Below are 8,768 nucleotides of genomic sequence, written 5' to 3'. Positions count from 1 at the left end.
ATTATTTACTTTTAATTTTCCTTTATTCCATTCGATGCCGTGATCTATGTGTCAAGTGTTTCAGGCCTTATAGGACATGAATGAGATGGAGATTGGAGAGGAAGCTAGCAAAAATGGAAGGAACACAAGAATTTGAGGAGATAACCAGCGAGAAGTGACGCGGTCGCATGGCTCACGCGACCGCGTGAAGGAGCGCAAATCGCAGCGACGCGGCCGCATGGCTTGCGCAGCCACGCGGATTGGAAAGCGCAAGCAACGCGGTAGCGTGGACGACGCGAAGGGGTGGAGAGGAAAAAGCGCAAGCGACGCGTCCGCATGGACGACGCGATCGCGTGACATGTGCGATCTGCATAATCTGCAGAATCCGCTGGGGGCGATTTTGGATCTTATTTTGGCCCAGTTTTTAGCCCGGAACAGCAGACTAGAGTCAGAGAATATGCAGAAACAACACATACATTCATTCAGCAGTTTTAGATCTAGTTTTCTCACTCTCTTAGGTTTTTCTCTCTAGTTTTTAGGATTTTAATTTTCAATTGATCTTAGCATTGGAACATTGAGAAAAGTTATTTCCTCATCAAGACTTCATCATTCTAGTTTGTTCTCTTAACTTGGTTTTATTCTTCCATGTTCTTTGTTATGTTCAATTTTGTCATTCAGATACTTTTATGATTAATTAATGCAAAGATTATTTCTCTTTAATTCAATTTCAATTCCAATAATCATGTCTTCTTTTAATTCCCTTATGTGTCATGGATTCTTTATTTACAATGCGTGAGTAGTTTCATTACTTGATAGGGAGTTGATTAAAAGGGACTTTTGAGTTGAAAGGATCGAAGGAGAAATTTATAGTTGGGTTAAATGTTGGATTGCTATCCTGTCACCAACGCCAATCCCTTTGAACTAAGTGGTTGTAACTCGTGAATAGATTTGGCAGTCCAACTTGTTTGACTTTCCCTTACCTAGTAAAGGATAACCGAACAGAGTAACCGTTAATTATAAATCAATCTTAAAAATCACTCCATCAATGATAGAGATTCTAACTGATCAATTCCCAGTCAAGGCTTTTATTTATATTACTTAAAATCCTCAATTTAAATTCCAATTTACTTAGCTCAACTTCTTGGAATATCTGATTAATAAAACAGCACACTTTTCTGCAACTCGTTGGGAGACGACCTGGGACTTAAAACCCCCAGTAATTTTAATTTAAACTCTCTGTGACATATTTCTAAATTGATAGGCAGATTTTCGGTGAGTTAAGAACTATACTCGCAACGTAACCATTTTAATAAATTTTTAATTCACCAGCTTCTGCTTTCCATCAATTTTTGGCGCCGTTGCCGGGGAGTTGCAATAGAGTGCTAATTTTATTAATTAGAATTTATTTATTTGCATTTTATTTAATTTTGCTACTATGAGCTGCATGTTTCTTCCGTCAAATGACGCGTTCACTTCCTGATCCGCGCTTGCTAATATTCGATCCTGAAATTGAAAGAACAATTTCACGAATAAGGCGAGAACAGCGTAGGTTAGCCCGCTCTGAAGGCGGATCTGAAAGTGAATTTGAGGAAGAAACCAGCCCCCGTTCTACTGATTCGATTGTTTTACGCGCAAAAAACATGGCAGCTAGAAGAGTTACCATTCAGGAGGAAGGAGCTCCTGATTTTACAATGCAACCGTTTCAAGCGCATCATCCAGCGGTAGCTACCGATTTTGAAATAAAGACCGCACTGCTGAATTTTATGCCCAAGTTTCATGGCCTACCTGCTCAAGAGCCTATCAAGCACTTGAGAGATTTCCAGGCAGCCTGTTCTACTGTCAGCTGTGATGGCACTGATGAAACTTCAATTCTGCTGAAAGCTTTTCCGTTCTCTCTTGAGGGAAAAGCAAGAGAGTGGTACTACACTCAACCTCTAGAAAATGTATCCAACTGGGATACACTCAGAAAGGAGTTTCTGGAGAAATTCTTTCCATCTGAAGTTACTGATAAACTAAGGAAGGATATCTCTACAATTGTTCAGGATGACAATGAGACTCTCTTTGAATACTGGGAGCGCTTCAATAATCTTCTGGAAGCATGCCCCCACCACATGATTGACAAGATCGTGCTACTCAGCTATATCACACAAGGTATGAGGCCCCAAGATAAGACCACATTGGAAAGTGCCAGCAATGGGTCTATGAAGAAGTACAAGACCACTGATGAAGCTTGGCAATTGATCAGTGATTTAGCTAAATCTACTCAGAACCACAGACAGAAGCAAGGTCGTTCAAAAGCCGTTGCAGAAGTATCTTCTGGCATAGAGACTGCTGCTCTAAATCGAAGCATCTGTGAGATGACCAACCTGCTGAAGCAAATGCAGTTGAATCAACAAGCTTAGCAAACTCAACCGCAGCAAAACCAACAACTAGTTCCACAAAGAATTTGCGGAATTTGTGCTGATTACAGCCACTACACTGATGAATGCCCGCAGCTCCAACAAGAAGACAACATGGTGGCATCCACTCACAACTTCTATGACCGCCCCAACCAAGGGTACAATCAAAGTGGAAATAATAACCATAGATGGCAGGACAATTCAAACCAGAATTGGAGGGACAACAATAATAGGGGAGGCAGAGATAATCAGAAAAATCAGAGGTGGAATAATAATAACAACAGGCAGCAAAATTAAACTTACCGAGTACCTCACCTAAGGCAAAACCAAGGACCACCGAACAATCAGCAGCAAACCTCTCAGTTTACTCATTCTTCTGTATCTTCTAATGAAGATTTATTACAAGCTTTTGAGAAAAGACAACTGGCCATGGAAAATACCATCGTGAACAATATTAACACCAGTCTGAATGGTTTCACCTCTACTCTACAAGCTTTATTGACACAACTTGGTTCAGCACAAAATTCCAGTAACCAACCTTCAAGCACCACTAGAATTCCCTCTCAACCATTACCCAATCCGAAGGGAGGCATTAATGCCATCATCCTGAGGTCCGGAACCACACTGCAGGAGAGGAATCAGGAGGAACCAAGCTCACCAGAATACGCCTCAGCTGAAGAGGTGGTGGAAATCGAAGATGTTAAAGAGGAAGAGGATATACAGGACATGGCTGAAGAAGAGATAGCTCAACCACAGGAAGAAGCACCAAAAGGCACAGGCACCACAGAAAACACTACTCCCATTCCATTTCCACAACTTGCAAGGAAGCCCAGGAAGCAGCTGGAACCTGATCCTAAAATGGTAGAAATATTCAAAAAGGTTGAGGTAACTGTTTCCCTTTTTTATGTTATTCAGCAGGTACCTAAATATGCAAAGTTTCTAAAAGACTTATGTATCCATAAAGACAAAATTAATAAATTAGAAACTATTCCTTTAGGTAGTTCTATATCTGCTTTAATGGGAGGATTACCTGAAAAATGTAGTGATCTAGGTCCTTGCATAGTTAGTTGTACTATTGGTGGTGTAGTAATTTATGATTGCATGTGTGATTTAGGAGCATGTGTCAGTATAATGCCTTTGTCTATATATGATGTTTTAAGGCTCCCTCCCTTAAAAAGGTCGGCAGCTCGTTTTGTGTTAGCAGATAAAAGCATTATTATAGTGGCTGGAGTTGCTGAAGATGTTTTGGTGAACATTAAAGGGCTCACATTTCCCACTAATTTTTATATCTTGGAGATTTACCATAATGATTTAGATAAGCCATCATCAATCCTACTTGGAAGACCATTCCTGAAGACATCAAAATTCAAATTGGATGCTTTTTCAGGAACATACTCCTTTGAAATAGATGGCCGCATAGTGATCTTCAATCTGAATGGAGTCATTGACAACCCCCCAGAAGATCGTTCTATCTTCCAGTGTGATGTCATAGACGAGAGTGTGGCTGAAGTTCAAAAAGAAGAGTTTGAAGAGAGGCACACTGGACAAGATCCAAGTGTGGGGACCCTCTTAACTGATAATGAGGACACTTCGCCATTTTCGTAAGCCCCAGATAATCCAGAGCCTACCCATGATCAAAAGTTAGAATTGAAACCTCTCCCTCCACATCTCAAATATGCTTACCTTGAGGATGAGCAGAAGCTTCCGGTTATTATTGCGAGAGAACTGACTTCTCAACAAGAAGAGCAATTACTTGATGTGCTGAGGAAGCATAAGAAAGCAATTGGGTGGAGTTTGGCAGACATAGTGGGAATCGACCCTCAAGTATGCGAGCACAGAATATTTTTAGAAGAGGGAGCAAGACCTGTCCGTCAATCCCAGAGAAGATTGAATCCCACCATCTTGGAAGTTGTCAAAAAGGAAGTGACCAGATTATTGGAAGCCGGTATCATATATCCCATTTCAGACAGTGAATGGGTAAGCCCAGTACAAGTGGTGCCCAAGAAGTCCGGAGTCACTACAGTGAAGAATGAGCATGGAGAGCTCATAGCAACTAGAGTTCGAAATGCTTGGAGAGTCTGCAATGATTACAGGCGTCTCAACCAAGCTACCCGTAAGGATCACTACCCAGTTCCATTCATTGATCAAATGCTGGATCGCCTGTCAGGTAAATCACATTATTGCTTTCTAGATGGTTACATAGGTTATTTCCAAATTCATATAGCTCCTGAGGATCAGGAAAAGACTACTTTTACATGTCCTTTCGGGACTTATGCTTATAAGAGAATGCCCTTTGGCTTGTGCAATGCACCAGCTACTTTCCAAAGGTGCATGATGAGCCTTTTCTCTGATCTTATTGAGGACTGTATGGAAGTTTTTATGGATGATTTTAGCATTTATGGTGATTCTTTTAACCTTTGCTTAGATGGATTATCTAGAGTATTAGATAGATGTGTTGATACAAACCTTGTATTGAATTTTGAAAAATGCCACTTTATGGTAAAGCAAGGGATTGTATTAGGACATGTGGTATCTAATAATGGCATTTCTGTAGACCCAGCAAAGGTGAATGTTATTTCTAGTTTACCTTACCCCTCTTCCGTGAGGGAAGTCCGTTCGTTCCTTGGCCATGCAGGTTTCTACAGGAGATTTATTAAGGACTTTAGTAAGGTGGCACTTCCCTTATCCAGATTATTGCAGAAGGACATTGAGTTCGAGTTCAGTGAAGATTGCAAACAAGCATTTGATAAGCTGAAGACTGCTCTAACTCAAGCCCCAATTGTGAGAGGACCCGACTGGAGCCAGCCGTTTGAAATCATGTGCGACGCTTCCAACCATGCAGTAGGAGCAGCGCTGGCTCAGCGTGAAGGTAAGGATCCTTTTGTTATTGCCTATGCGTCTAAGACTTTAGACACTGCCCAGTCCAATTATACTACTACTGAGAAAGAGCTACTTGCTATTGTTTTCGCTCTGGATAAATTCCGAGCTTATTTACTTGGTACTAGAGTAGTAGTGTATTCGGACCATGCAGCTCTAAAGTATTTATTAGCTAAAAAGGAATCCAAACCAAGACTTATACGTTGGATACTGTTGTTACAAGAATTTGATTTAGAAATAAAGGATAGGAGTGGTAATCAAAATTTAGTAGCGGACCACTTGAGTCGCCTTGAACATATTAAGGATGATTCTACTCCTATAGATGATAATTTTCCTTTTGACAACCTGCAAGCAGTATCTGAGGTAGTCCCTTGGTACGCACCTGTTGCTAATTATTTAGTTAGCCGCACATTTCCTCCAAATTTCTCTAAACATCAAAGAGACAAGCTGAAAAGCGAGTCTAAATATTATATATGGGATGACCCATATTTATGGAGATGTAGCGCTGACCAGATAATTAGACGATGTGTACCTCAATCAGAATTCCAGTCCATTTTAGAGGCCTGTCACTCATCTGAGAGTGGAGGACACTTTGGCCCTCAAAGAATAGCTAGAAAGATCTTGGACTGCGGATTCTGGTGGCCTACTCTTTTTAGAGATGCTGCTGAGTTTTGTAAATCTTGTCACCCATGCCAGAAATTTGGTAACATATCCAAGAGGGATGAGATGCCTCAACAATATATGCTTTTCTGTGAAATTTTTGATGTCTGGGGCATTGACTTCATGGGTCCATTTCCAAATTCTAGTGGATATTTTTATATTTTGTTAGCTGTAGATTATGTTTCCAAATGGGTGGAAGCAATTCCTACCCGCACTGATGATGCTAACACTGTTGTTTCCTTTGTGAGAAACCATATTATATGCCGCTTTGGATCACCACGAGCGATCGTGAGCAATCAAGGCACCCATTTTTGTAATAGGAGACTAACAGGATTGATGAAGAAGCATGGGATAATCCATAAAGTTGCAACAGCTTACCACCTCCAAACTAATGGGCAAGCCGAGGTGTCAAACAGAGAAATTAAGCATATCTTGCAGAAGATAGTGAAGCCTCATAGAAAAGACTGGAGCACCAGACTACAAGATGCATTGTGGGCATACAGAACAGCATACAAGACACCCATTGGGATGAGTCCCTTTCGCCTAGTTTATGGAAAAGCTTGCCATCTTCCAGTTGAAATCGAACACAGAGCCTTCTGGGCAGTTAAAGAGTGCAACATGGAAATTAAGAAAGCCGGAACTGAAAGAAAGTTGCAACTACAGGAACTGGAGAACCTTCGCCTAGAAGCTTATGAGAACTCCAGAATATACAAGGAAAAGATGAAAGCTGTGCATGATCAAAACATCAAGAAGAGAGAGTTCCAACCTGGAGATTTTGTTCTCCTTTACAAATATCGACTGAGGCTCATGCCCGGTAAGTTGAAATCAAAATGGGAAGGTCCATACAGAATAGAGAAGGCTGAACCGTACGGAGTTTATCACCTAAGCCATCCTTCAAGTTCTGAACTTATTAAGGTTAATGGACACCGCCTAAAGCTGTACCATGGTGAGAAGGTGCAGAAAAATAAAGAGCTTGAGATCTTCCACTTGGAAGATCCCCACATAGCAGCAGATTGAGCTAGTAGAGCGTCCAACTTACGGACGTAAAAGCAAAGTGCTTGGTGGGAGACAACCCACCGCGGTATGATCGTTCCTTTCTTCACTTTTAGTTTTTCTTCTTTAATAACTCTTCTCTTTATTAGTGCTTCCGTGCTCTTTCAATTACATGTCTTTATATTTCTCTAAAAAAAAAATTTCGCCGCGCGACGCGATCGCACCAGCGACGCGTCCGCGTGGCAGGAGGAGTAAAGAAAAATAAAAATGAACCAAAAGTTACGCAGGAGGAGCGCTGGAGTCGTGCCAATGGCACAAATTACTCCACGCGACCGCGTCGCGGACGCGACTGCGTTGCTTGGACATCATGGCCTCCCACGCGACCGCGGGCCTCACGCGGCCGCGTGCCCTGCATTTTCGACGTAAAGGGGTGCACAGTGCTATATTGTGCGAGAATGGTGCTGGATTGGTGCTGGAAGCACAATCCTTGCCACGCGACAGCGTCGCTGATGCGGCCGCGTCCCCCATTTTATAACGCACACTCATGCGATCGCGTGACCCACGCGATCGCGTCACCCAATTTTGGCAATTGAAATGAATCGAACAGAGAGTTGTGCTGGAGCGAGGCTGCACTCGTGCCAGCAGCGCAACATAGGTCACGCGACTGCGGGACCGACGCGATCGCGTCCCCTTCCCTGACGTGCCCCCATGCGAACGCATGCCTCAGGCGGCGTCGCATGCGCCGCATAGCTAAACCCCAATTGCCAAATTATCTTATCTTTCTTTCCTTCAAATCCTAATTTTTCTTTTCCCTCCTTCTTTCCTCTTTCCCCCTTCTCCTTTCTATCTCTCTCTCTCTCTCTCTCTCTCTCTCTCTCTCTCTCTCTCTCTCTCTCTCTCTCTCTCTCTCTCCTCCATTAACAAGGTTTTACCTTCTTCTTCCTTCTTCTCTTTTCTATCATTCTTATTATATTATGTATATATTATTATTTCTTTTTCTTTTCTTTTTCTTTTCAAACTTTTATTTTGTTTATTCTTCTTTTCCCTTTTTACATGGTGTTAGAAATTTTTTGAGTCATTATCCCTCACCATATGCTTGTGACTTGTTACAATTTATTTAACAATTATTATTATTATTATTTTAGGGAATTGCTTGCACGTTCAATTTCATACTTTTTACATCTTGTTTAACATGCATGCTATGTGTTTGTGAAAAAGCCCATGTGGCATTATGCACTTCTCTATGTTCCTATACTATTCAATGCTTGCTTTTCACAACTTTCCCCTATTATTTTATTAATTGAATTCAATTGTCAATACAAACGTGATGGTTTGTTACAAAGTAATGCTTGGCCTATGCTACTCATGCCCTTTGCCAGCATGCCAATAAACACCTTGCATTCACTTGTCTTTTTATTCACTAGCTATTTCCCATTGATGGCTTTTCATATGTACTCGAGAGCATGTGTTAATGTCATCTACATTTTACTGTGCATCATTCACCCTCTTTTCCGTTTCCTTCCTTGCTGTATCTCTCTTTGCATTTAATTTTCTTTCTCTTCCCTTCTTTCAGGATGGCCACCAAGAAAGGAAAGGAGAAAGCAACTTCCAGACCACCAGCAAGAAAGGGAACTAAAAGAGCATTAGTGGCAGAGCCTTCTTCAACCGCAGTCAAGCCCTCAACAAAACGAGTCAAGAGGATAATAAAGGTTGACGAAAAGGAGAAAGCCTTTCCAGCAAAGGACGCTGCGCAATTTTCCAATCGCTACTGTGAGCAGATGTTCCCCATCCTGGCAGAAAGGAACTATAACAATGAATACCTTCTTATCCTCCCGTCCAATATTGCCACCTTTGTTGAGC

General features: G+C 41.7%; 1 non-coding gene across 1 annotated transcript; it reads right to left on the bottom strand.

Annotated features, from left to right (window-relative positions):
- Positions 1 to 1,988: 1,988 nt before the first annotated feature.
- On the bottom strand, positions 1,989 to 2,096 carry LOC112745292 (small nucleolar RNA R71). The gene has a single exon (XR_003173229.1). It is a non-coding gene; the product is annotated as a small nucleolar RNA R71 (small nucleolar RNA).
- Between the last annotated feature and the right edge of the window lie 6,672 nt (positions 2,097 to 8,768).

This window comes from Arachis hypogaea, chromosome 14 (genome assembly GCF_003086295.3).
Source record: "Arachis hypogaea cultivar Tifrunner chromosome 14, arahy.Tifrunner.gnm2.J5K5, whole genome shotgun sequence".
In the NCBI taxonomy this organism is placed as follows: domain Eukaryota; kingdom Viridiplantae; phylum Streptophyta; class Magnoliopsida; order Fabales; family Fabaceae; genus Arachis; species Arachis hypogaea.
This window is presented reverse-complemented; position numbering and strand designations above follow the sequence as displayed.